Here is a 24,250-nt window from a genome sequence, read left to right as displayed (position 1 = left end):
GAACAGGGTATGGCAAAGACGTGGGGATGCAAATGAACATTTGATCTGAGGCTAGAAGGGGACCAACCCATGTTGGTCAAGAAATTATATTAGGAGAAGAAGGGAGATGTGGCTAGAAAGGAAGTAAAAGAAAGATTGGACTGGGAGATGATTTTTCTGCTGGTATTAGGGGCTTGAACTTCATCTCATAGGTAATTAAGAGAATATAAGAGATTTTAAACCAGAGGAGTCAGTGAAAGGATGCAGTCTTTAACCACAGGTTTGGCAGGAAAGGCTATGGAGATTTTACCCACTTTGTTCCCTTGCCCACTCTTATGGGAGGAAGTTCTTTAGTACTAGAAAGTGGAAAGACATATACTATACAGGCAAAATGAAAAATATCTACTAAAAAGAATTAATAAAAAGAGGTATTAACAAGGTTATAGTGTTACTGCAGTGTGAATGGGTGGGTGTTGTAGAAAATCATTCATAGGCTGGCAGAAAGGCAGCATCCTTGATGCAGTTGCGAGTGATGAGGGAATGTTAGTAATCTATTACTAATTAATTGTCTATTGTTATATAATGGATGATTTTAACACTTAGTGGCCAGGAATCCAGGCATGGCTTAGTTGGATCTTCTGCTTCAGGTCTCTCACAAGCCTGTAATTAAAGTGTCAGCCAGAGCTGGAGTCTCATCTGAGGCTTGATGGGAACAATCTACTTACAAGGGCATATTGTTGTGTATAGGATTTAGTTTCTTGTAGGCTGTCAGATAGAAGCCTTCAGTTCCTTGATGGCTGTTGACCACAAGTCACACCCTCAGTTCCTTGCCATGTGAGCCTCTCCATAGGGCAGTTCACAACATGGGGGCTTGATTCATCAAACCCAGCAAGGAAGAGAATCAATAGAAACTGTCTCCTAGCAAGAGAGAAAATGTAATCTTATTTCCTATAACTATGGAAGTGATATACTACCATTCTGTTGGTTAGGAGGAAGTCATAATGCATACTCACACTCCAAGGGAGAGGATTACACAAGGGCATGGATACCGCGAGGCAGTGATAAGTGGGGAGCATCTTAGACTCGTCTGCCACAGAGAGATTGACTAAAGGTGGTGTCAGTGAGAACAGAAAAGAGAAGATTGTGGAGTGGAGAGGCATTCAGAGAGAAAAATGGAGCAGCCTTGGTACCTTGGAGATAAAGGGGCTGAAGCAGCTATGTGAGTCTTTGGGGCCATTGTTTTTTACATTTTTCTTTTTCTGAGATAATATTTTGGTTGTCCTTTCACACAATGCAATAGAAATCTTCTGGCAGTAATATTTTAAACTCTTTTTCAACTTTATTAAAAGCATTTCAAAGGGATGTTTTGTGTTTAACTCTTTAAATCTTCAAGACTAGCCTATAATATATAACAATATGTATAAATTGCCCATTCTTTCTTTATTTCCTTATTTACCAGAAATGACCTCGTCTATGACTTACCAACTTAGAGTTTTCTTTTTTAAATCTTGCTGTTGCTTAACTTATCTTTCCAGAGATTTTTTTCAAAAGCCAGATAAGTCTTTATTATAATCAAATACTTACCTGTCTTCTCAGATGGAATGTTTTCCTTTTGCATTTGGAGAAAATGTTAATTAACATATTAGGAATGTATTTGGTACATTTGGTTGCAAATGCAGTCTAATCTTTTACTCATTAGAGCTCTTTGTCTGAATCATTCAAGTGAGTAACAGGTTGCACTGAGACATCACCAAAATGATTCAGTTATCCTAAAAGTATTCATTTTGTTTTTTTCTGGGAATATTTACGTATTATGAATTACTCAGATTGCATTTTCATTTTATAACCATGGTAACTACTACAACAACACTTAAAAGGATGGTCATGTTAATTACTTCACTAAATAAGAAATCCTGGCCAAATGTTCTGTACTGAACTTAGCAGAGAATGATAACAGTATCCATAGGAACTAAATCATCATTGAAGATTTTGTCCTTTGGGGCTTTATATTGATGTTGGAGAACCCCAGTGAAAAAGCTGAGGTACATTAAGATATTTAATAGCTGGGCTCAGTTTTCCCTTTTGAGTTCCATTTCATTTCCACTCATTATTTATGTGTATCCTTTATGGAGGAGTTTATCCTTTGCTACTGAAGTTCATAAAGGGAAAGTCATTTATCAAGTGCCTGCTATGGGCTAAATACTTTCTCTATGATCTGATTTTATCTTCCCAACAATCTTTTTGAGGTATTGAGTTCATTCAGTGATTCTTCTAATAAATACCTATTGACTATATTCTTTAAGCAACATGGACATATCTTACAATTAGAATTCAGATATTTGAGATTTAACACAAAGTCCATCTGATGGTAGAACCCACACATTATATGCCATATTTTTTCTTCAGTCTGTCTTCTCCACTTTAAGATCTTGTCTGACTATAGCAGGGTATTTATATGAGTGTGTATGTGTGTGTGTGTGCGCGTGTGTATGAGAGACAGAGACACACACACACAGAGTCAGTGTGTGTGCTGTGGGTGGAGGTCAGATTTTTCCATATTCACATTCATAAAGGTGTGTTACAATGAACCTACTTCACAAAGAGGCAGAATACATGGTGTAATGTCATTTACTATGGGAAATGCCCTTTTCTAAAAGAATATACTTTTCTCCATCTTTAATGAAGGTAAAATCTTAAATGCAATAATACCCAAGGGTTAACATGCAAATGGAAATTAAACTCAAGGAGTTAATTTCATATGTAAAAGTGACTCATAGAAGATCTTTCCTTTTTGAGATCCATGTTTCCAGGGCACTGAGCATACTGAGACTAAAGGTTAGACTGGAAACTTGGAATGAAAGGCTAAGGCCAGGTACAGTGGCTCATGCCTGTAATCCCAGCACTTTGGGAGGCTGAGGTGGGTGGATCATTTGAGGTCAGGAGTTCGAGACCAGCCTGGTAAACATGGTGAAACCCCAACTGTACTAAAAATACAAAAATTATCTAGGCGTGGTGATGGGCACCTGTAGTCCCAGCTACTTGGGTGGCTGAGGCAGGAGAATCGCTTAAACCTGGGAGGTGGAGGTTGCAGTGAGCTGAGATCATGCCACTGCACTCCAGCCTGAGTGAAGAGTGAGACTCTATCAAAAAAAAAGAAGAAAAAAAAAAAGAAAGAAAGAGAGAGAGAGAGTGAAAGAAAGAGAAAAAGAAACAGAGACAGAGAGAGAAAGAAGGAAAGAGAAAGAAAGATGAAAGAAAGAAAGAGAAAGAAATGAAAGAAAGAAAAAGAAAGAAGGAAGAAAGAGAGAGAAAGAAGGAAAGAAAGAAAAGAAAGAAAGAAAGAAAGAAAGAAAGAAAGAAAGAAAGAAAGAAAGAAAGAAAGAAGGAAGAAAGAAAAGAAGAAAGAGAAGAAGGAAGGAAGGAAGGAAGGAAGGAAGGAAGAGAGAAGAAGGAAAGAAAGAAAGAAAGAAGAAGAAAGAAAGGAAAGAAGAACGAAAGAAAGAAAGAGAAGAAACGACTAAGAAAGAGAAAGAAGAAGGAAAGAGAAAGAAGGAAGGAAGGAAGGAAGGAAGGAAGGAAGGAAGGAAGGAAGGAAGGAAGAAGAACGAAAGAAGAAGGAAAGAAAGGAAGGAAGGAAGGAAGGAAGGAAGGAAGGAAGGAAGGAAGGAAGGAAGGAAGGAAGGAAAGAAGGAAAGAAAAGAAAGAGAATGGCTGAACATCAGTTTGTATCTGCTTGTCCCGAAGTGAAGCCCAAAGAACAGAGGAAAGGTTCTGCTATGATATTGCGCTCCAACTCATCACATCATGTCACAAATAGACAATATGTTAGATGTGGGGATTAAGTGGTCAGTGAAATCAAACACAACCTCTGCCCTCCTGGTTCTGGCAATTCAGTGATGGAGACTTGAGAATCAAATAATAAAATGATCCCACAAATAAATGTACTATTGCAACTGTTGTAAGAACTATGAAAAAAAGTACAATGTGCTATGAGAAGGAATAAAACTGGGGGCTGTCATAGGCAAGGGAGTCAGGGAAGGCTGATTTCCAAAATGAAATCTGAATTGAGATCTAAACCTATCACCTTTTCCTTAATCCCGTCTTCCCGTATGTGTTCTCCATCTCTGTAAATGGTTTCACAATCTATTTGCTAAAATGAGAAATACAGAAATCAACTTTGACTTCTCTTTCTCCCTCATCTCCCGCTCAATCATCAGATCCTACTTTTCTATCTACAAAAATTATTTTCTTTTTGTCCACTTAGATAAGCCTTGTCTCTGCGACCAGCCAACATCTGTATCTGGAATAAATCAACAGCCTCCCAATTAGTTTTCTTCTGCCTCAGGTCCTGCTTGCATTTTGACCTTGCCAATCACAATTCATTTTCCACAATGCAACAAAAATAATCTATCAAAAATACAAATATAATGGAATCACAACCCTATGTTAATTTTTTGGACACTCCCATTGCCATTAGGATGAAATATAAAACTTTAAGATGGCTTTAGACCCTTTATTATCTGACACCTGCTCATTTCTGTAACAGATTTTCTTTCTACTTGCACAGTATCCTCTGGCCATCTTCAATTTCTCTGTTTCTGGAGTAAATCCTATTCTTTCTTCCTTCCTATCCATTTATCTGAAACACTCTTCTTACTTCCTTCTCTCTGTCTCTCCTACACCTGGGTATCTTCTACTAATCCTTAAGGTGTTAGTTTTCTGATTTCACTTCTTTGTGTAAACTTCAGTTCCCAAAAGTAGGTTCGGACTCACATAGCACCTGTCACACTGGGTCATAATTGCAAACTTTCATTGTATTAATCCCTTACTAGACTGTGACTTGTCTGAGGGCAGGAGTCATATATTTTCCTGCTTACCATTGTATCCCCTACATTGGAACAGTTTCAGGTTCACTGCAATTGCTCCCTGAATATTTATTAAAAGACAAGGAAGCAGGAACAAGGGAAAGAAGGGAAGAAATAAGGGAAGATGAGAGAGAGGGAGGAAGGAGGCTGGGAAGGAAGAAAGAGATAGGGAAATGAAGAAGGGAAGTTGGAAGAGAGGGAAAACAGAAGGAATCCTTAGGAATGTTTCATCGTTCTTACCTTATTTAAATGGCTTTGAAATGAGGAACTTGGCTCATCTATTTGAGCAGGGCAATACAGTAAAACTTACCACAAAAATAAAATGTTTTGTACTTGTTCTGACCAATGTGGTAGTCACTAGCTACATGGAGCGATTTGAAATGTGGCCAGTGTGATTAAGGAATTGGATTTTTAATATAATTTTATTTTAAATTTAAACATACTGCTTGGTTAGCTACTATATTGGATATCATGGCCTAGAGGAGCCACTGGCAGGGCCAACCTTGCATGCACCCTCTGGACAACCCCTCTTTTAACATTTCTGCTTCCTTACTGCTCAATACCATGTTCTTCACTGCAATTTTCCTAGTGTGTTTAGGAATTTTTCTAAACTTCTCCTTTGCCAGGCTGGGCAGCAAAAGTCAAATAACAAAAGTAAAAGTAACACATAGAATGCCATTTACACTTCATTTTCAACAGCCTTAATGAGAGTCATTTCGATTTTGCAAATACTGGTAAGTAATGTCTATCTATATTATCAAGAGCTGTATTTTTCCCGAACATTCTCTATAACAGTAAAATGGTGAAATAAATGAATAGCCTCTCAGACTATTATGCTGAATGCTACAAAATCAGCTAAAATAAGCACTAAGGTTTAATTTGAACATTGCTTTTCATTCCTTTGGCGTACAGAGAAAACAACAGGCTGCAGAATAGCAGGAGGCAGGCAGGGCAGGGAGAGGCAGAGAGAAAAGCGTAAAAGGAAAAGTGACTTAATCTTTGCCTCCTCACACCAAGCTTCATGACAATCGATCAGTCATCACTCTTAGAAAGCAGCAGTGTGGAGAGGGAAGAGCATTGAACTGGGAGTCAGAGTCTTCTTCCACATTACACAGACCTGTCTGGGCAAGCTATACAACTCTGAAACTCAGTGTTTTTCTTCTTACAATAGGGAAACTACACCCACTCTCCCTTTCTGGTTAGGCTTTTGCGAATTTCATATGAAATAATATATGCCCAACGAATATACAATATAAAGTTTTCTTCTTCTTTTTTTTTTTTTTGAGACAGGATCTCACTGTGTTGCTCAAACTGGAGTGTAGTGGCACAATCACAGCTCACTGCAGCCTCAGACTCCTGGGCTCAAATGATTCTCCTGCCTCAGCCTCCCAAGTGACTGGGACCTGGCATATGCCACAACGCTCAACTATTTGTTGTTTCTTTTTAAAAAAGTTTTGATAGGGACATGGTCTCTTTATATTCAGTACAGGTGCTGGTCTCAAACTCCTGGGTTCAAGCTATCCTCCTGTCTTGGCCTCTCAAAGTGCTGGGATTTTAAGAGTGAGCTACCATGCCCAGCCAGTTATTCTTATTGTTATGCAAGATGAGGCAATTTAAAAATTTCGGCACTCTCTGACTCAAAATAAAAACATCAGGACTGAAACTAAGCAAAATATATTATTTTCATTGTTTTAACAGCCATACTAGCCCACTTACCTTTCTTCGGTCCATTGAAATTATCCTGAATTTTATCTAATCAATATTTCTTGCAGGAAAGTACTTACTTCCACACTCATCCTGGAGCCTGGAAGTGCCATATAGTTTTATACCAGTGGCCACATTATGTGTTAGTTGAGTAGATGGAGAAGGGAGAAGAATTGGCAGGAGAGTGTTGGAATTCAAGATATAATGATGTCTGCAGATAAAATATATCTTTGGATCTCTCTTATCTGGTATTTTCCTTTTAAGTATGTCCTTCAACTTCCATATTATACTAACTTACTTCTCTGAGTAGGTGCCCACTTACTCTTAAATGTTATAGTCCAGTTCTTGTGCCAAGACATTTTCTTATCCTTGAGAGATGTCATCCATTCAATAAGTTTAATTACCTTTTCAACTATATTATAACTACAAGAGGTGCTCCATGAAAAGGAAGAAAAAACCCTTAAGATATCTCCAATCTGAAGGTGGAACTCAGATGCCTGCAGATGACACAATGAACTAGCAGGGCAGAGCAAACTAGGAAAAAATAGACTCTGCCTGTGTGTAATGTAAAACCTCCAAACTTTCTAACAGCCTCCCAGAGTGTTGTAATAAAAGTCACCCGTTTTCAATAGCATTCCTACTTTGAATAAAAAGAATATTGACATTTTGTGGGTGAAAATTTCAATTTGCAAATTTTATTTTCAGTACAGAAAAAAACACCAGAAAATGACAGCCTAGAAACTAATTACACATGGAGGATTCCATTAGGTTAGATCAGACTAAATGGCTGCTATGGTCAAAATATATTTCAATTGATTTTAATAAAATTTAATTATTTACAGTATGTTATATTCTATGTGGGAATATTACACATATTTTCTGACATATTTCCATTATGAGAAAACAGTTCCACTAAATAGGTCTAGCATCATTAAAACCTCTATGCACAAATTTTGACTTAAATGAAATATTACCAGTTTTCGAGGTTTGTATTAATAAAATGTTTGTAATAATAAAATTATCACCTAATCAATTGTGACCCAAATATACAAACACAGTTGTTTTCTTTTCTTTGTACATCCATCCATCCATGCATCCATCCATCATAGAGGAAGTTTGATATGAAGAAATAACAAGATGTTTAAAACTGGAGAGACCTGGCACTGAATTTAGATTCTACTATTTAATAATAATTATGTCTCTGGACTTTAGTTTCTCATCATAATATGAATACATACACTATCTAAACAACAAGTTATTGTAGCATTGAGTATAATAATTGTTGTAGGATTAGTTTTTAAAGTATAAATTACAATTATCGAATCTTGGTTGAGATAAGGCAAGGTAAAGCAGCTATTAGCCTTGTATGGAGGAGGTCCCTCCACTAAATAGTGATAAGAATCTCATATCTGGAAACTGGAGGGGCGGAGCAAGATGGCCGAATAGAAACAGCTCCAGTCTCCAACTCCCAGCACGAGCGACACAGAAGACCGGTGATTTCTGCATTTTCAACTGAGGTACTGGGTTCATCTCACTAGGGAGTGCCGGACAATCGGTGCTGGTCAGCTGCTACAGCCCGACCAGCGAGAGCTGAAGCAGGGCGAGGCATCGCCTCACCTGGGAAGTGCAAGGGGGAAAGGAATCCCTTTTCCTAGCCAGGGGAACTGAGACACAGAACACCTGGAAAATCGGGTAACTCCCACCCCAATACTGCACTTTATCAAGGGTCATAGCAAACGGGCACACCAGGAGATTATATCCCACACCTGGCCGGGAGGGTCCCACGCCCACGGAGCCTCCCTCATTGCTAACACAGCAGTCCTGCGGCGATCTAACTGCAAGGCAGCAGCGAGGCTGGGCTGGGAGGGGCACCCGCCATTGCTGAGGCTTAAGTAGGTAAACAAAGCCGCTGGGAAGCTCGCACTGAGTGGAGCTCACAGCAGCTCAAGAAAGCCTGCCTGTCTCTGTAGACTCCACCTCTGGGGGCAGGGCACAGCTAAACAACAACAACAACCACAAAAAGCACCAGAAACCTCTGCAGACACAAACATCTCTGTCTGACAGCTTTGAAGAGAGCAGGGGATCTCCCAACATGGAGGATGAGATCTGAGAAGGGACAGACTGCCTGCTCAAGTGGGTCCCTGACCCCTGAGTAGCCTAACTGGGAGACATCCCGCACTAGGGGCAGACCGACACCCCACACCTCACACGGTGGAGTACACCCCTGAAAGGAAGCTTACAAAGCAAGAATCAGACAGGTACACTCACTGTTCAGCAATATTCTATCTTCTGCAGCCTCTGCTGCTGATACCCAGGCAAACAGGGTCTGGAGTGGACCTCAAGGCAATCTCCAGCAGAACTACAGCTGAGGGTCCTGACTGTTAGAAGGAAAACTGTCAAACAGGAAGGACACCTACACCAAAACCCCATCAGCACATCACCATCATCAAAGACCAGAGACAGATAAAACCACAAAGATGGGGAAGAAGCAGGGCAGAAAAGCTGGAAATTCAAAAAATAAGAGCACATCTCCCCTTGCAAAGGAGCACAGCTCATCACCAGCAATGGATCAAAGCTGGACGGAGAATGACTTTGACGAGATGAGAGAAGAAGGCTTCAGTCCATCAAACTTCTCAGAGCTGAAGGAGGAATTATGGACCCAGCGCAAAGAAACTAAAAATCTTGAAAAAAGAGTGGAAGAATTGACAGCTAGAATAATGAATGCAGAGAAGGTCATAAACAAACTGACAGAGATGAAAACCATGACACGAGAAATACGTGACAAATGCACAAGCTTCAGTAACTGACTCGATCAACTGGAAGAAAGAGTATCAGCGATTGAGGATCAAATGAATGAAATGAAGCAAGAAGAGAAACCAAAAGAAAAAAGAAGAAAAAGAAATGAACAAAGCCTGCAAGAAGTATGGGGTTATGTAAAAAGACCAAATCTACGTCTGATTGGGGTGCCTGAAAGTGAGGAGGAAAATGGAACCAAGTTGGAAAACACTCTTCAGGATATCATCCAGGAGAACTTACCCAACCTAGTAGGGCAGGCCAACATTCAAATTCAGGAAATACAGAGAACGCCACAAAGATACTCCTCCAGAAGAGCAACTCCAAGACACATAATTGCCAGATTCACCAAAGTTGAAATGAAGGAAAAAATCTTAAGGGCAGTCAGAGAGAAAGGTCAGGTTACCCACAAAGGGAAGCCCATCAGACTAACAGCAGATCTCTCAGCAGAAACTCTACAAGCCAGAAGAGAGTGGGGGCCAATATTCAACGTTTTTAAAGGAAAGAATTTTAAACCCAGAATTTCATATCCAGCCAAACTAAGTTTCATAAGTGAAGGAGAAATAAAATCCTTTACAGATAAGCAAATGCTTAGAGATTTTGCCACCACCAGGCCTGCCTTACAAGAGACCCTGAAGGAAGCACTAAACATGGAAAGGAACAACCGGTACCAGCCATTGCAAAAAATGCCAAAATGTAAAGACCATCGAGGCTAGGAAGAAACTGCATCAACTAACGAGCAAAATAACCAATTAATGTCTTAATGGCAGGATCAAGTTCACACATAACAATATTAACCTTAAATGTAAATGGACTAAATGCTCCAATGAAGAGACATGGACTGGCAAACTGGATAAAGAGTCAAGACCCATCAGTCTGCTGTATTCAGGAGACCCATCTCACATGCAGAGACATACATAGGCTCAAAATAAAGGGATGGAGGAAGATCTACCAAGCAAATGGAGAACACAAAAAAGCAGGGGTTGCAATCCTTGTCTCTGATAAAACAGACTTTAAACCATCAAAGATCAAAAGAGACAAAGAAGGCCATTACATAATGGTAAAGGGATCAATTCAACAGGAAGAGCTAACTATCCTAAATAAATATGCACCCAATACAGGAGCACCCAGATTCATAAAGCAAGTCCTTAGAGACTTACAAAGAGACTTAGACTCCCATACAATAATAATGGGAGACTTCAACACTCCACTGTCAACATTAGACAGATCAACGAGACAGAAAGTTAACAAGGATATCCAGGAATTGAACTCATCTCTGCAGCAAGCAGACCTAATAGACATCTACAGATGTCTCCACCCCAAATCAACAGAATATATATTCTTCTCAGCACCACATCACACTTATTCCAAAATTGACCACATAATTGGAAGTAAAGCACTCCTCAGCAAATGTACAAGAACAGAAATTATAACAAACTGTCTCTCAGACCACAGTGCAATCAACCTAGAACTCAGGACTAAGAAACTCAATCAAAACCGCTCAACTACATGGAAACTGAACAACTTGCTCCTGAATGACTACTGGGTACATAACGAAATGAAAGCAGAAATAAAGATGTTCTTTGAAACCAGTGAGAACAAAGATACAACATACCAGAATCTCTGGGACACATTTAAAGCAGTGTGTAGAGGGAAATTTATAGCACTAAATGCCCACAAGAGAAAGCAGGAAAGATCTAAAATTGACACTCTAACATCACAATTAAAAGAACTAGAGAGGCAAGAGCAAACACATTCAAAAGCTAGCAGAAGGCAAGAAATAACTAAGATCAGAGCAGAACTGAAGGAGATAGAGACACAAAAAACCCTCCAAAAAATCAATGAATCCAGGAGTTGGTTTTTTGAAAAGATCAACAAAATTGACAGACCGCTAGCAAGACTAATAAAGAAGAAAAGAGAGAGGAATCAAATAGACGCAATAAAAAATGATAAAGGGAATATCACCACCGACCCCACAGAAATACAAACTACCATCAGAGAATATTATAAACACCTCTATGCAAATCAACTAGAAAATCTAGAAGAAATGGATAATTTCCTGGACACTTACACTCTCCCAAGACTAAACCAGGAAGAAGTTGAATCCCTGAATAGACTAATAGCAGGCTCTGAAATTGAGGCAATAATTAATAGCCTACCAACCAAAAAAAGTCCAGGACTAGATGGATTCACAGCTGAATTCTACCAGAGGTACAAGGAGGAGCTGGTACCATTCCTTCTGAAACTACTCCAATCAATAGAAAAAGAGGGAATCCTCCCTAACTCATTTTATGAGGCCAACATCATCCTGATACCAAAGCCTGGCAGAGACACAACAAAAAAAGAGAATTTTAGACCAATATCCCTGATGAACATCGATGCAAAAATCCTCAATAAAATACTGGCAAACTGGATTCAGCAGCACATCAAAAAGCTTATCCACCATGATCAAGTGGGCTTCATCCCTGGGATGCAAGCCTGGTTCAACATTCGCAAATCAATAAACGCAATCCAGCATATAAACAGAACCAAAGACAAGAACCACATGATTATCTCAATAGATGCAGAAAAGGTCTTTGACAAAATTCAACAGCCCTTCATGCTAAAAATGCTCAATAAATTCGGTATTGATGGAACTTATCTCAAAATAATAAGAGCTATTTATGACAAACCCACAGCTAATATCATACTGATGGGCAAAAACTGGAAAAATTCCCTTTGAAAACTGGCACAAGACAGGGATGCCCTCTCTCACCACTCCTATTCAACATAGTGTTGGAAGTTCTGGCTAGGGCAATCAGGCAAGAGAAAGAAATAAAGGGTATCCAGTTAGGAAAAGAAGAAGTCATATTGTCCCTGTTTGCAGATGACCTGATTGTATATTTAGAAAACCCCATTATTTCAGCCCAAAATCTCCTTAAGCTGATAAGCAACTTCAGCAAAGTCTCAGAATACAAAATTAATGTGCAAAAATCACAAACATTCTTATACACCAGTAACAGACAAACAGAGAGCCAAATCAGGAATGAACTTCCATTCACAATTGCTTCAAAGAGAATAAAATACCTAGGAATCCAACTTACAAGGGATGTCAAGGACCTCTTCAAGGAGAACTACAAACCACTGCTCAGTGAAATAGAAGAGGACATAAACAAATGGAAGAACATACCATGCTCATGGATAGGAAGAATAAATATTGTGAAAATGGCCATACTCCCCAAGGTTATTTATAGATTCAATGCCATCCCCATCAAGCTACCAATGAGTTTCTTCACAGAATTGGAAAAAACTGCTTTAAAGTTCATATGGAACCACAAGAGAGCCCACATTGCCAAGACAATCCTAAGTCAAAAGAACAAAGCTGGAGGCATCACGCTACCTGACTTCAAACTATATTACAAGGCTACAGTAACCAAAAAAGCATGGTCCTGGTACCAAAACAGAGATATAGACCAATGGAACAGAACAGAGTCCTCAGAAATAATACCACACACCTACAGCCATCTGATCTTTGACAAACCTGAGAAAAACAAGAAATGGGGAAAGTATTCCCTATTTAATAAATGGTGCTGGGAAAATTGGCTAGCCATAAGTAGAAAGCTGAAACTGGATCCTTTCCTTACTCCTCATACGAAAATTAATTCAAGATGGATTAGAGACTTAAATGTTAGGCCTAATACCATAAAAACCCTAGAAGAAAACCTAGGTAGTACCATTCAGGACATAGGCATGGGCAAGGACTTCATGTCTAAAACACCAAAAGCAACGGCAACAGAAGCCAAAATTGACAAATGGGATCTAATTAAACTAAAGAGCTTCTGCACAGCAAAAGAAACTACCATCAGAGTGAACAGGCAACCTACAGAATGGGAGAAAATTTTTGCAATCTACTCACTGACAAAGGGCTAATATCCAGAACCTACAAAGAACTCAAACAAATTTACAAGAAAAAAACAACCCCATCAACTTTGTTGTTTTTGCCCAACAAAAAGTGGGCAAAGGATATGAACAGACATTTCTCAAAAGAAGACATTCATACAGCCAACAGACACATGAAAACATGCTCATCATCACTGGCCATCAGAGAAATGCAAATCAAAACCACAGTGAGATACCATCTCACACCAGTTAGAACAGCAATCATTATAAAGTCAGGAAACAACAGGTGCTGGAGAGGATGTGGAGAAATAGGAACACTTTTACACTGTTGGTGGGATTGTAAACTAGTTCAACCACTATGGAAAACCGTATGGCGATTCCTCAAGGATCTACAACTAGAAGTACCATATGACCCAGCCATCCCACTACTGGGGATATACCCAAAGGATTATAAATCATGCTGTTATAAAGACACGTGCACACGGATGTTTATTGCGGCACTATTCACAACAATAGCAAAGACTTGGAATCAACCCAAATGTCCATCAGTGACAGACTGGATTAAGAAAATGTGGCACATATACACCATGGAATACTATGCAGCTATAAAAAAGGATGAGTTTGTGTCCTTTGTAGGGACATGGATGCAGCTGGAAACCATCATTCTTAGCAAACTATCGCAAGAACAGAAAACCAAACACCGCATGTTCTCACTCGTAGGTGGGAACTGAACAATGAGATCACTTGGACTCGGGAAGGGGAACATCACACATTGGGGCCTATCATGGGGAGGGGGGAGGGGGGAGGGATTGCCTTGAGAGTTAATACCTGATGCAAATGACGAGTTGATGGGTGCAGCACACCAACATGGCACAAGTATACATATGTAACAAACCTGCATGTTATGCACATGTACCCTAGAACTTAAAGTATAATAATAAAAATAAATAAAAATAAAAAAAAGAAAAAAGAAAATTTGAAACTGAATAAAATGTATGTGATATCCTTCATATTAAAAATATCCTTAATAAGGTACATGTCCAAGTAATCCCTGGATGTCACTTAATAGCAAGTTCGTGAGAAGGAAAATATAGTAAAATTGATATATTTTGGAGCTGAATATAAAATTTACTTGCATATTTTAAAATAAAACTATGTTTTAAGGAAAAAAAAAAGAATCTCATATCCTTCATTAGAAGGAGATACCCAAGCCATATTCATTGTTATGGCTCAGAGAGTAAATGTTTTGGTTACCACATATTGTGGATCAGAAATAATTTTAGACTGGTCAGCATAATATTCTTAGATATTTTAATTTCTATTATGTCAAATTGTGTCTTTCTAATTAAATTAAAGTAGTTGAAAACTAAGTAATTATTTTAAAAATAATTACTTTTTAAACATCATTGAAAAGCTAGTCTTACTCTGATAAGCAGAAGCTAGAAGTGGCAGAGCAGCCAGGGTACACTACTGTGCCAGTTTTTGTTCCTGTTCAAAATGGGTGACTTTTATTACAACACTCTGGGAGGCTGTTAGAAAGTTTGGAGGTTTTACATTACACACAGGCAGAGTCTATTTTTTCCTAGTTTGCTCTGCCCTGCTAGTTCATTGTGTTATCTGCAGGCTTCTGAGTTCCACCTTCAGATTGGAGATATCTTAAGGGTTTTTCTTCCTTTTCATGGAGCACCTCTTGTAGCTATAATATAGCTGAAAAGGTAATTAAACTTATTGAATGGATGACCTCTCTTGTTCTTGTTCATCTGATATTTTTTTAACCAGCTTTATTCATCCTGGCTTCTCCTTTGAGAAGAAGTAATATAAAAAGAGGGTTCAGCAGCAATCAAGTCTCAATTGAAGATAAGTCATTGGCATTTGCTCTGTGACCATCTCTGTGTATATTAAGAAAGTCAAAAGGCAGTTGCTGCCATTTCAAGTTTTTTTTTGGTGTACAAAACCCATATGAATAGATCTTTGCCTAATGTCCATACATATGTAACTCAGTCAAAACGTGTGATAGACTAGGGAGAATTAAAACTGGCATATATAAATGGCTTAGGTTAAACTCAGGAACCATTTCTGAACAAAGGAAAAAATAAAAGCACCTTGAAGAATGCCTGCTACAGAGTAAAAATAAAAAAGATAATTCATTTCATTCCCCAAACATTGACTGAGCCCCTACTGTCTGCCATGTACCATCTATTCTTGACCAAATTAAACTAGGTCATTGCTCTGGAGAGGCCTATAATTCCATACTGGAGGAATTCACTGAAAGATATAAATAACATGAGTTTGATAAGTGTGATGATAAAAGCACAGCACATCGTGGCCTCAAATAGAAGGAAGGAGTTCACTCAGCTGACAGGGGAAGAGGAGGTTAATGTAACGGAGTGCTGTTCTCAGAAACATGGAAGACAAGGGGTTTATGAGACTTTGGTCTGTGTCAGTCTTGTGCTTGAGCCTGAAATGCTGTCTTGGCCTTGGGATCTCTCCCTATTAGTAGAGCAGTTTGGAAATAAAACAATGACACAAATCCTGGCTTTGCTACCCTCCAAGCTGCTCTCATTCATTCATTTGTTCTTTCACCTTTTCATAAAATATTATCAGAGTATTTACATCATATCCAGCAGTTCCACATCTGTGGATTTAACCAACTAGATGGAAAATATTTGAGAAATAAAAGGATGGCTGTATCTGTGCTAAAATATACAGATTTCTTTTCTTGTCATTATTTCTTAAACAATATGATATAACAAGTACTTATGAAGCATTTAGATTGTATTAGGTATTATAAGTAATCTAGAGATAATTTAAGGTATGTTGGAGGATGTACATAGTTTATATGCAAATACTACATAATTTTATACCAGGGACTTGAACATCAGTGGATTTTGGTATGGCAGGATGGGGTGGGGTTCTGGAACCAAGCCTCCCACAAATACTGTAGAACAACTGTACTTACAATGTGCTAGACACTCTGTAAACAGAATTAATAATAAAATGCATATTATTCTATTTTTGTGGAGCTTATAATATATAATAAATAATTTAATAATTGTAAACAACAAAAAGAATCCATAAACATGCTTTCGTAAATTGTACTATAGTCTATGGACAAAGAGAAAAAGGAAACACAGAGAACATAGAGTAAACCTACCTTAGGCATCAGCATGCACCTCTCCAGGGGTCATGTTTACATTGAGGCATGAAGGAAATGGAAGGGTGAGGAATGGGAAGCATAAGACAGCAGTGGCAGGGGAGGCATTTCAGGGATGAGAACGGTGCCCAGGGCCTTAGTTGGGAACGAAGAGTAGCATGCTTAAGCTGGAAAAGGAGGCCAGTGAGGGGCAGCTGTAGTTTGGCAAGGAGGAGGCAGCACAAAAGTGCTCACTCAAAATTTATTTACAATCATTTCAAAGTGCTCTCTATTCAACTCAGGTAGAGTAATGCCAGAGTTACTGAAATAATATGAATAGGGGTAAGGTGATAACCAGCCCCTACACACAACAAAGAGGCAAGGCAAAACCACATAAAGTGGATTATCTCCACCTGCCGGTTGACATTCTCTGCCTCCTGCTCTGCTTGGATCTCTTGAGGGATTCTGGATGCAGAGGGTCTTGATTCAGCACTTAAATCCTGCTCTCGTTTTGGTGGAAATATCAAAAACAACTGCTCTTTGTGATCTGTTAAGCAAGTTCTGTGAGTCAGGCACTGTCCATGGTGCCCGCATCCTAGTCTTCCTGACACGTGAGCCAGGTCATGATGCTGATCTGCTTCCAGCCAGCTGAAGGCTTCCGATCTCCTTCAGAGTAAATCCTGAAATCCTTTTGCTCACTTTCAAGGCTATCAACTCCATATACTCTCCCTTGCTCATTTGGACCATTCAGTCGAGACAGCTCTACAAGCAGCTCAGCTCACTAGGCAGGTGATGTCTCAAAGTCTTTGCTCTGCTAGTTCCTCTGCTGGAAATACCCTTTGCCCCAGTGACATGATGGTTCAGTCCTCTTACTTTGTTCAACACCTTTCCATCTCAGCGAGGCCTTCCCCATACATTCCATCTAAAATTGCACTCCAACCTGACCCTCTGCATACTTGCTTTATTTTTCTCCATAGCATGTATCTTCTTCTAATAAGCTATAAAATGTACTTAAATTCCAAGAAGGCAGAAATTTTTGTTTGTTTTGTCCATTGCTTATCCCTAACTCCAAGAATAGTGCCATAGTAGATATTCAAAGATATTTTTGAAAGAATCTCATTTAATCTTCACAAGGCAGCACGCAGTGACTACCTAAAAATGATGGTGAAATAGTTTTCATAAAGTCACAAAAATCATTTCATTGACACATTAAAATATTGTATTGATGAATATAGTAAATGCCCACAAAATAAACTTAATGTTGCAGTCACAAGATTTGGTAGTTTTTCAACCTCATGAACCAAAAATCAGTTACTTAATTATTATAGCTAGTAATTTTCTTTGCTATTAATTGTATATTATTTGCATTGTGACATTATATCTAGTGACTGCATTTCAATTTGAAATTCAAAACTGTAGAAATACAATAAAAAGTTCTGGATAAGATTTCAATGCTATTCTTATAAAATGATATCTCTTGTTTTCTGGTGTTATGGTATAAACTGTGCATTTTAATAAATTATATATTCAAAGTATAAAGAAAAATTGGTCTCCAACTTCAATTTCCAACAAAATATTGGAAAATGTTTCATTTTGCTGGCATTTTAAATTTAAAATGTAAAATTAGATTGCAGAGGGTTTGTTGTTGTTGTTGTACGGCTGTAAGAAATGAAATGCAAAATAGAGCAAAATTGGAAGAAACACAACTAGCCAGACAGATATGTCTCCTTTCTAAAATTACGGTGTTTAAATTTCTCAACTGTGTATTTATTTGAACTTAATGTCTTCAGACACAAGCCTCTCAGGCTGTTAAATGACTCAGAAGACTATACACTAAAACACTCTTGTGTAGGCTTTTTAATTAGCTACTTGTCTTTGATAATATAAGGTGTCACTTTTATTCTCATGTTGAACTCTAGACTGTCTTCTCCACGAGAATACTGAGATTATTGGGACAAACCTGCTCAGTCACTATATTCCTTCTGAGTCTAGTTATAACATGTTAGATCAAGAAGCTTCCTTCCAGAATGTAACTGGAGAGGTCTAGTTGTCAATTCAGGCAAGCTGGCTAAGTGAGAGAGTGTGAGTAGGTGGGATCTTGAGTCTATGGAGTGAGATACTGGGCAAGAGCAGCAGTAGGGAGCTGAGTGAGTAACTTCAGTACAGTGAAGACAGCGATATGACTTTTCCCTTGACCTCCTTCTTAGGTATTCTGGTGTATGGGGGCATGTGGGCACAGGATTTGGAGTCCCATCCTCAATCGTTGATATTCTCTTGGCTTACAAATAGATTCCAGGTGAATTAACTATAGGCTTCAATTAAAAGGATGGGGTACAATGATTAGACAGGGCATGGTGGTTCCAAATCTGGGGAAAAGTGTCTTTCAAAGCTATAGCATCTGTCCTTCCAGAGAACTACTGGGCTATAGCAAAATGATAAAAATTAATCTTTAATATTCTAACACTAATATTGCTTCACAATCTGATCAAAAACCCTAACAACATGATGCTGTGTGTGTGTGACAAACTCTTCTACAGTGATACTAATATTCTTGTAGCTCTAGTAGCTCTACCCTGACGTAAAATCTCCCCAGGTGGTGTAAAACTCAATGCCTTAAGATAGTAATCCCTTAATGCATGCCCACTGACCAGTAAATAAGTGAATGAATAAATGGTCAACAAAGGAACACCCACCTCTGAGCAAATATTGGCAGTTTACCCTAAAAAGCAAGTAATGAAGCTTTCTGACAATTAGCATTTTTCAACTTAGCTTTTTTAAAGGCTATCGATAAAAACATTCTTAATGAAATTAGACATTACATTTTAAAAAATGGAACAATTTAACAGTAATAAAATGATTTTCTTTCAGTGACATATTAGAAACTATATTTAGAAAACAATTTGTAATCTTACACAAACCATGTGGACTTTAATATATACCAGAAAAAGTTCATTTGTAGAAAGTTGTCTGTTTGCTAATTTTAATTTTCTTTATAATATAGTAGCTTCGATATAGGTATGTGAACCAATTTGCTGACCTCTATTACCTTCTCCTATTCTGCCCCCAAATGGGATGAAGGTAGCACTTCAGAGTGGGCAGATCAAGGAGACTTAGTCCTAGACAGGCTGTCCTGCATCTGTTTTTCTTCAGACAAATTGAAGTGTTTCAGTTGATGGTGCCAATCAACTGGAAAACCTATTTGCATAACTCCAGGGAATATACTTCAGACAGTGTAGAATGAGGTATATGCCCTAGGGTTCCTTGTCTGGCATCAGGAAAATTTAGGACACAGACACACACGGGGAGTTTAGGAGTGGAGGTTTAATAGATAGAAGAGAAGAGAAAGAGAAACAGCTTTCTCTATAGAGAGAGGAGTCTCTGAGCAGTAAAGACCAGCTGGTGGCAAATGCCCCGAGTTTTATAGTCCAGTTTGAGGAGGCAGTGTCTGATTAACATTGGGCTCATTCGATCAGGTATGACATTTACATAGTACATGGGGAAGGCTGGTCACTCCACCCTAATCTTCTTATGCAAATGGACTTTCCAGTTGATTGGCACCATCTTGTCCGCTCCTTTACAGTACACATGGCTGGCAGAGAAGGGAAGACGGAGCCGCCATCTTGAACATGCCTAGTCCTTAGTTCCCGCCAGCATTCACCCATGCAAGCTCCCAGCTTGCAGGATGCTCTTTGTTAGAAAATGATTTGAGGCCACTTTTCATTAAAAAGATAAGCCTTACCGAGGACGCCATGCCCTTCTATCTGCCTAAGTGATTTCTTCTTTACTCCTGTATCAACATTACTGAATATGTCCGGTGGCTTACTTTACTCACTTGCGAAATGACAGGAAGAACATCTGCCCTCCCTACCACCCAGATAATGGGGAAAGAGCTTTGAAAATTCTGAAGCGGAATACAAATGTAAAACACTAACATGACATATCACCAAGAAAGTCCCTTTTTGCTTCCAGAGAGTGACTCTACAGCTGCGAGCCTCCACCCAACTTCTAACTGGAATGTGTGGGAATTTCTAGAGAGACTAGCCTTATCTGGAAGTACAAGGAACTATGTGCCTTACTCTCTAAATTCAGAGGCAAAGCTGCTGAGATTGTGCCTGCTATGCCACAAGAGAGCTGGCCAAAAGCATTTATTTAAGATAAACCGGTTCTGAAAATCCTACTGGATCTGGTGTATACAAGGAAGCCTGGGGATAGAGGGTGTCCTCAGATTGAGATGATGAAGGTGTGACTATCTGTTATAGGCTGAATATGCTCCCCTTCATTCAAATTGTGTAGTCCTAATCCCTAGTATCTCAGAATGTGAGTATATGTGGAGATAGGGCCTTTAAAGAGATAATTAAGATAAAAAAGAAATCACTAGGGTGGGACCTAATCCAATATAACTGGTGTCCTTGTGAGAAGAGGAAATTTGGACACAGATAGGTACAGGGGAAAGTGTGAAGACAAAGGGAGAAAACAGTCATCTACAAGCGAAAGAGAGAGGCCTCAGAAGAAAGCAAACTTGTTGACACCTTAATTTTAGACTTCTAGTTTTCAGGGCTTTGAGAAAATAAATTTCCATTGTTTACGCCACCCAGTCTGGGTACTTTGTTATGGCAGCCATAGCAAATTAATACACTCTACCTTCATCTTTCTTTCCCCATGCAAGAAGGGAATACACTGGACCTTAAACCTCTTTTTTCCTCAAAGAGTGTGCCCAAGCCTTTCTCCTACTAGGTAGGTCAGTGGTCACTGGCCTTAAAGTTGCTGAGTCACTGAACTTGCACCATCACTGATTATTTGATGTTGAAAGGGTAAGAAAGATGACAGGAGATGGAGGGTGAGACTACAAGGGAATCCCAAGAGCAACTTGCATTGGCACCACTTGGTGTGAAAAGAATACTCAAGTCTCCTGTGGACCTAATGGATGCTGTACAAAGCAGCTGGATCCCATTAGGAGGGGCTCCTGGTAGAGCAAGAGGTTCTAAGGGAAGATTTTTCCACTGGGAGAGTGAGAGTCAAGAAGAAGTTAGGCCTTGGCAGACCCACCCTTGCCAATGTGGAGCACAGAAGTATGCCCTCACCTGGAGGAGGTCTCCAATGAGTCACAGGTGAATAGCTCTCAGCTATTCAACATTAGAACATGAGCTGTACAGGAGAATCAGTAGCTATTTAGGGATAAATCCCAAAGTAGCAGTAACCCAGTAATAGGGGACGGTTAACTTGGAACTGCAACCATGTTGGTGATCAGAAAGAGAAAGTCTGTGTCCTCCTTCCCTCATCAAGGAGGTGGTTGGAGAGGGCAGACTATATCCTTCCTTAAACACACCTCCCTTTCCCTAAGCAGCTCCATCTTCCAAGTCTGGCCCATGAAAGTGGATAAGAGGAAAAATTTTAGTAAATAGTTTGGGTTATATAAATTAATGACTGACCTAAATTTTACATTGCATTGAGAAGTAAAAAAAAAAAAAAAAAAGTCCTTTCTGGCCAGAATGGGAAATTTGGGGTTCAAATGTGTGCAGCCTTGATACTCAAGTAAGTTACATCTTGTGTGTATCAGCTCTGAAGCTCCCCAGTCAAAACCACTTAATACAAATGAAATACAACAAAGTTGCTTGGTGGGTATTTTACTCCAACTTAGTAAAGTTCTCTTTCATCCTCAGCAATTTTTTTCAAAATTTTGTAATTCACCTCACTCTTATAATCCCACTCTGAAATTTCAACGTTGCCTCTGGAAACAAACAAACAAACACAAAAACAAAACAAAAAAAAAACAAGACTAGCAGTATGATCCTGAACGTGTCACTTAACTTCTCTGAAAATTAGCTCATCTGCAAAATGGGGATAATAGTATCAGTTTGCAGGGTGGTTGTAAAGAAAAAAATGATATATAGCATGTAATGTTAAGTCTGGTCCATACTACACACTTGATCAATGGTAGTTACTATTATTGTTATTAACAATACTTATATGAGTGAATCTTATATTCTAGGAACACTAATCTATCAATGTTATCCAAAATGGGATACTGGTGTTCTCATGCAAGCTATCCATCCAGAAAATATATGGCACTCACCAGGGAACATATACGCTGATGTCAATTGTCACCTCCTTGGTGAAGCCTTTTTTGACTCCTGCTTTTTCTTCCCTTTGTCCTCTTTCCCATACTGCAGAAATAACTGTTTACTCCACTGTGCTTTGTTCAATATGCTGGAAAAGTACTTAGTACTTTAGTTTCTCCAACAAAACAATGAAGCTAGTCAAAGGGCTAGGGATGTGGTTTACTCATATTTGTACCTAGTAGATAGTATGCTCAACATTATTACTTTGAATCAGATTGTTGGCTGCTGTATTCTCACCAGCAAATGAGGTGTTGGACTAGGAGATGCTCTACGACAGTTGTGTCAGAATCCTCTGGAGAGCTTGTTAAAATGCAAGTTTCTGGCCTCCATGCTCAGTGAGCCTGACTCAGCCAGTCAGGATGGGGTCCAGGACTTTTTAACAACCTTTTAACCTCTCCCCATGATTTTTTTTTTTTTTTTTTTTTTGAGATGGAGTCTCGCTCTGTCGCCCAGGCTGGAGTGCAGTGGCCGGATCTCAGCTCACTGCAAGCTCCGCCTCCTGGGTTCACGCCATTCTCCTGCCTCAGCCTCCCACGTAGCTGGGACTACAGGCGCCTGCCACATCGCCCTGCTAGTTTTTTGTATTTTTTAGTACAGACGGGGTTTCACCGTGTTAGCCAGGATGGACTCGATCTCCTGACCTCGTGATCCGCCCGTCTCGGCCTCTCAAAGTGCTGGGATTACAGGCTTGAGCCACCGCGCCCGGCCTCCATGATTACTATGTAAGAGATCCGCCCACGCTCCCCTTCAGCTCTGGGATTCCATGATTACATGAGTCAGATAATTCAGATCTGAACATGCCCTTCACTCATTTCCTAATTCAACTCTTTGTGGGAGAAAAAAAGAGGTTTTACTTTTTTTCTTTCCAATGTAGCAGCCAATTTGTACTGAGAATCAATTGCTCACTGTTGAGCATAGAAGTATTTTAACATCCAAATTAGTTCAGTATTGATGAAGCATTTCATGAAATCGTTTCAGGGCCCACAAACTAGTCTATTTTCATGCAGATGCCTTAAAATGGCCTATCAAGCATCATCTACAGTATTTCCAGCTCAAAACAGTCTTTCAAGAAGCTTTAGGAGCTTTGGAGCTCTAGCTCCAAAGACCCATGGGTAAAATTCTGTGAGGCTCATGCAGCAGATCTCTAACCTGTAACTCTTGTGTATCAAATCTGGTCACTTTATTTGTAATAGTACTCTCCCTCCTTCAACTCAAATATCAGTATTAAAAGCCCTACTTTTTTGAAACAAACAAACAAACTAGCTGCTTTAACATTGCAACATCAGCTGTAAAGGACATGTATTAGAATAGTTCCAGATTTTAAAATGGGGAGTGCCTGGCCATTTTGCATCCTCTGAACTGTCCAGCATCTTCTTATTCACTTAGCCTATGTAGCTGGAGGAAAGAGACGAAATATTAAAACCTTTGAAGAAGGATCTAAGACCTGTGGTCACTGGGCAGAAAAGGAAGAAGCCAAAGAAGTAGGCATCTGGCATCTGGGAAGTTCTGTTTGTCTTTGGCACCTTCTGCCAATATTTCCTTTCCCTGAAGAAAAAGTATGAGAGAAAAGAAATTGGGCATCCTTCCAATCCTCAATTGAATTGCTGGGAAACTCTGATTAATTATTCTGGGGAATCCTGGTTGAAAACCTAACATGAATATGCTGCTTCAGCAACTATCATTAGAAAAAAATAATCAGTTTAATGTATCTGCAGCAGTGCTCATTGGGAATGTTTTATCCTATGATAAACACAAAATATACATCTTCTTCAAAACCT

The sequence above is a fragment of the Rhinopithecus roxellana genome, chromosome 11 (genome assembly GCF_007565055.1).
Source record: "Rhinopithecus roxellana isolate Shanxi Qingling chromosome 11, ASM756505v1, whole genome shotgun sequence".
NCBI lineage: Eukaryota > Metazoa > Chordata > Mammalia > Primates > Cercopithecidae > Rhinopithecus > Rhinopithecus roxellana.
Note: the sequence above shows the minus strand (reverse complement) of the source record.